The 6,000-nt window shown below is 38.9% G+C and overlaps 1 pseudogene; it reads left to right on the forward strand.

Annotated features, from left to right (window-relative positions):
• The window catches only part of LOC114092562 (calcium-activated chloride channel regulator 4-like), a 53,609-nt pseudogene extending 47,609 nt beyond the window's left edge, over positions 1 to 6,000 (forward strand).

Genomic DNA, 6,000 nt, shown 5'->3' on the forward strand with positions numbered 1-6,000 from the left:
TTCCCAGGAATCTCCATAATGCTTTCCATATTGGCCACACCAATTTGCAGTCCCACCAGCAATGTACAAGTGTACCCTTTTCCCCACATCCTCACCAGCACTTATTGTTGTTTGACTTCATAATGGCTGCCAATCTTACTGGAGTGAGATGGTATCTTACGGTGGTTTTGATTTGCATTTCTCTGACTGCTAGAGATGGTGAGCATTTTTTCATGTACTTGTTGATTGATTGTATGTCCTCCTCTGAGAAGTGTCTGTTCAGGTCCTTGGCCCATTTGTTGATTGGGTTATTTGTTATCTTATTGTTTAATTTTTTTGAGTTCTTTGTATATTCTGGAAATTAGGGCTCTATCTGAAGTGTGAGGAGTAAAGATGTTCCCAGGATGTTGGCTCCCTATTTACTTCTCTTATTGTTTCTCTTACTGAGAAAAAAACTTTTTAGTTTAAGTAAGTCCCATTTGTTTATTCTTGTTATTAACTCTTGGGCTATGGGCATCCTATTAAGGAATTTGGAGCCCGACCCACAATATGTAGATCGGAGCCAACTTTTTCTTCTATCAGGCGCAGAGTCTCTGATTTGATATCAAGCTCTTTGATCCATTTTGAGTTAACTTTTGTGCATGGCGAGAGAAAGGGGTTCAGCTTCATTTTGTTGCATATGGATTTCCAGTTTTCCCAGCACCATTTGTTGAAGATGCTATCCTTCCTCCTTTGCATGCTTTTAGCCCCTTTATCAAATATAAGAAAGTTGTAATTTTGTGGATTGGTCTCTGTGTCCTCTATTCTGTACCATTGGTCCACCTGCCTGTTTTGGTACCAGTACCATGCTGTTTTTGTTACTATTGCTCTGTAGTACAGTTTGAAATCTGGTATCACTATACCTCCAGATTCACACTTCCTGCTTAGAATTGCTTTTGCTATTCTGGGTCTTTTGTTTTTCCATATGAATTTCATGATTGCTTTAATATTTCTACAAGAAATGCCATTGGGATTTTGATTGGCATCGCATTAAACCTGTAGAGAACTTTGGGTAATATCGCCATTTTGATGATGTTAGTTCTGCCTATCCATGAAAAGGGTACATTTTTCCATATTCTAAGATCTTCTATCTCTCTCTTTAGGGTTCTGTAGTTTTCATTGTATAAAAATTCACCTCTTTTGTTAGGTTGATTCCCAAGTATTTTTTTTTTGAGGATATTGTGAATGGAGTGGTTTTCCTCATTTCCATTTCAAAAGTTTTGTTGCTGATATACAGGAATGCCTTTGATTTATGTGTGTTGATTTTATATCCTGCCACCTTGCTGAATTCATTTATTAACTCTAGCAGTTTCTTTGTAGACCCTTTTGGGTCTGTTAGATATATTATCATATCATCCACAAATAGCGATAATTTAAGTTCTTCTTTTCCTATTTTTATGCCTTTAATTTCTTTTGTCTGTCTAATTGCTCTGGCTAGTATTTCAAGAACTAAATTGAATAGAAGTGGTGAGAGAGGGCATCCCTGTCTAGTTCCAGATTATAGAGGGAATGCCTTCAGTTTTTCTCCATTTAGAATGATGCTAGCCTGAGGCTTAGCATATATAGCTTTTACAATGTTGAGGTAAGTTCCTGTTATCCCTAGTTTTTCTAGTGTTTTGAACATAAAGGGATGTTGTACTTTGTCGAATGCTTTTTCTGCGTCTATCGAGATGATCACATGGTTATTATCTTTAAGTCTATTGATGTGGTGAATAACATTTATTGATTTCCGTATATTGAACCAGCCTTGCATCCCAGGGATGAATCCTACTTGATCATGGTGCACAATTTTTTTGATATGCTTTTGTATTCGATTCGCCAGGATTTTATTGAGAATTTTTGCATCTAAGTTCATTAGAGATATTGGTCTGTAGTTTTCTTTCTTTGAAGTGTCTTTGTCTGGTTTCAGGATCAGGGTGATGTTGGCCTCATAGAATGAATTTGGAAGAGCTCCTTCTTTTTCTATTTCTTGAAATAGCTTGAAAAGTATTGGTATTAATTCTTCTTTGAAGGTTTTGTAAAACTCCACTGTATACCCATCTGGTCCAGGGCTTTTCTTGGTTGGTAGTCTTTTGATGGCTTCTTCTATTTCTTCCTTTGTTATTGGTCTGTTTAAATTGTGTGTGTCTTCCTGACTCAATCTGGGCAGATCATATGACTTAAGAAATTTATCGATATCTTCACTATCTTCTATTTTATTGGAATATAGGGTTTCAAAATACTTTCTAATTATCTTCTGTATTTCTGTAGTGTCTGTTGTGATATTGCCTTTTTCATCCTGTATGTTAGTAATTTGAGTTCTCTCTCTTCTTCTCTTCGTTAGCATGGCTAAGTGTCTGTCGATCTTATTTATTTTTTCAAAGAACCAACTTTTAGTTTTATCAATTTTTTCAATGTTTTTTTTTTGTTGTTGTTTCAATTTCGTTGATTTCCACTCTGATTTTAATTATTTCTTGTCTTCTACTACATTTGCTGTTGTTTTGCTCTTCCTTTTCTAGGGTTTTAAGATGTAACGTGAGTTCATTTATTTGTTGTTTTTTTCTTTTTTTGAGGAATGAACTCCAGGAAATGAATTTCCCTCTTAAAACTGCTTTCATTGTGTCCCATAGATTCCATTATGTTGTGTCTGTATTGTCGTTTATCTCTAAGAATTTTTTGATTTCCTCCTTTATGTCCTCTGTAACCCATTGATCATTCAGTAACATATTGTTCATTTTACAGGTGATGCAGGATTTTTCCTTCCTTCTTTTATCATTGATTTCCAGTTTCATTCCATTATGATCAGATATGGTGCATGGTATTATCTCCACAACTGTATATTTACTGAGAGTTGCCCTATGGCATAATATATGGTCTATCTTTGAGTAGGATCCATGTGCTGCTGAGAAGAACGTGTATCCACTTGATGATGGTTGATATATTCTATATACGTTGGTTAAGTCTAGGTTATTGATTGCGTTATTGAGTTCTATAGTTTCTTTATTTAGCTTTTCTCTAGAGGATCCGTCTAATGGCAAGAGCGGTGTGTTGAAGTCACCCATAATTATTGTGTTGTGGTCTATTTGACACTTGAACTTGAGGAGAGTTTGTTTTATGAACGTTACAGCACCATTGTTTGGTGCATACAAATTGATAATTGTTATGTCTTGATGGTGGATGGTTCCTTTTAACAGTATATAGTGTCCTTCTTTATCCCTTTTGATTAACTTAGGTTTGAAGTTGATTTTATTCAATATGAGTATGGCCACTCCTGCTTGCTTCCGAGGGCCATGTGAGTGGTATGATTTTTCCCAACCTTTCACCTTCAGCCTGTGTATGTCTTTACCTATCATATGAGTCTCCTGAAGGCAGCATATTGTTGGATTTGTTTTTTTAATCCAGGTTACTAGCCTATGTCTCTTGATTGGTGAATTTAAGCCATTAACATTTAAGGTTACTATTGAAATATGGTTTGTACTTCCAGTCATGTTTATTTATTTATTTATTTTAGTTTGGCTAGTTTTTCCTCTTTGGTTATTTTTCTCCCCCTTTACTGAGATACCTCCCACTGTTAGTTTTGGGCGCTATTTTTCAATTCCTCTTCTTGTAGTATTTTGCTCAAAATGCTTTGCAGTGCTGGTTTTCTGGCTGCGAATTCTTTTAGCTTTTGTTTATCGTGAAATATTTTAATTTCATTGTCAAATCTGAAGCTTAATTTTGCTGGATACAGTATTCTTGGTTGGAATCCATTATTTTTCAGGGTTTGAAATATGTTGTTCCAGGATCTTCTCGCTTTCAAAGTCTGTGATGAAAAATCAGTCGTTAACCTAATTGGTTTACCCCTAAATGTAATCTGCCTCCTTTCTCTCGTAGCTTTTAATATTCTCTCCTTGTTCTGTATGTTGGCTATCTTCATAATTATATGTCTTGGAGTTGGTCTATTATGGTTTTGAATGTTTGGGGTCCTGTAGGCTTCCAGGATTTGGCAATCCATTCCATCTTTCATATCTGGGAAGTTTTCTAGGATTATTTCATTTAATAGGTTGTCCATTCCTTTGGTTTGAACCTCTATACCTTCTTCTATCCCAATGACTCTCAAGTTTGGTTTTTTAATGAGATCCCATATCTCTTGGATAGATTGCTCGTGAGATTTAAGCATCTTTTCTGTGTTGACTATATTCTTTTCAAGTTGATAAACTTTGTCTTCCTTATGTGATGTTCTGACTTCCACTTGATCTAGTCTATTTGTAATATTCTCGTTAGAGTTTTTAATTTGATTTATGGTTTCCTGCATTTCTAGGATTACTGTTTTTTTTTTTTTAATATCTCCTTGTAAAGCTCGTTCTTTGCAGTTTGAATTTGTTTGTTTAATTCGTTTTCAAAATATACTTTCATTGCTTGGACTTGCTGTCTCATGTCTTCTCTAATATTCCGTTCCATCTGAGTTAGGTATGGCTTGAGTTCTTTCCCTGTCCATGTTTCTGATGCTTCTAGGTCCTCCTGTAGATTTAAGTTGTCCTGCATTGTTTGTAATCCTTTTTTCCCTTGTTTTTTCATGTTGTTCACGTTACTTTCCAGCTCTGTTTGACTGCTGTGTAACTGGTTTCTCCTATAAATTTGTTTTGGCTTTGTATATCTCTGTTGTCTCTCCTTTGTGGTGGGAGATTATGCCTAGAAATATTGGGCTTTATTGTACTTTAAAGCTGATTCATTCAATTCATAAAAGGCTTCCAGATTCTGTATGCATATAGTGATTTGTTGTTTGTTCTTAGGACTTTATGTTTAGGTTAGGTGCTATGATTGCATTAGGGTTAGTATGTCTTGGCTACTTTAGAAGATTGCTCTACTGAAGGGGGATACTAAAAGGCGATTGGATTAGGGTGTTGGTAGTAGCTAGGTATTTAGGAGCCCTATAGACAGCCTCGAGACATTCACCTATTTGCATTTAGACAATTACACGTAATGGAAGACGTAATGCTTGGGATGAAAGTTGGGGGGTAGGGGAAGGAAGGTGCCCTTAAAATGAAAGAAGGAGAGAGAGATAGATAGATTAGAGGAGAATGAAAGGAACAATAAAACTTGAAATGGGAAAGAAAGAAAGAAGGAAAAGGGGAGAAAAAAACAGAGAGAGAAGAAAAAAAAAGAAAAACAAATTGAAGTCTTAGAGATCCTCTTTCTTCTCTTCCAGTAGGCAGAGCTGTGCCCTCCAAGCCGAGCTTCTGCCCTCTATGTGCCGATAGCAAACCCTGTAAGGCAGTTCCTGGGAGTCTCTCAATCTTGTCAGTCCAGAGCCGTTTCACTTCTCCGGCCCCTCCCCCCTTCCTCCTGTCAGCCGGCCAGCCAGGTCCTGATCACCGGAAGCGGTTCCCCAAAGATCTAGTTACGCTTTCAGCCCCACCGCGCGTCCCATTTAAGCCCCAGTGCTGTGGTAAACTGGCGGCTAAGACCTTGGGAGTCGCCGCTGGTGATATGGGGGGTTGGGGGTCGGGAATCCCCTCTGCTTCCCTACAGACACGCCCCCGGAGAGATTCCTGAGGTTTCCTGGCTGCTTGTATCTGGATGGGGTAGGAGTCACACACCTGCTAAAGTGGCTTCTGCTGGGAAGGAATTCCATCAGTCGAACTCCGAACTCCGGTGACGTCACCTGTCTGCTATGGTGGGCCCCAGGCTCCTTGCCGGAGTGTCCGAAGGGAGGGGTCGGACTTGTCCGTCCCCGGTTGGCCTCAGCTCCCGGCTCCCTATTTCATGAAGGCTTGGCTAAAGACCTCTTCCTGCCAAGCTGCGTCTCGGAGGCTAGCCACCCAGTCACGATTGCTACGATTGCTACGGGCGGGCAGCCGCGCTGCGGCGTGCGGACAGCGTCTGGTGGGTCTGCACCTCTGCGTCTCGTGGCGGGGATTCACTCGTCTGGGGCAAACTGTCACTTCCAGAAATCCTAGTAACTCCCGGCCGGTCTCTCTTCAGTGGAATTTTGCTAGGAGATTCTCCACAGGTAGAATCTAA

Source organism: Marmota flaviventris, chromosome 10 (genome assembly GCF_047511675.1).
Source record: "Marmota flaviventris isolate mMarFla1 chromosome 10, mMarFla1.hap1, whole genome shotgun sequence".
NCBI lineage: Eukaryota > Metazoa > Chordata > Mammalia > Rodentia > Sciuridae > Marmota > Marmota flaviventris.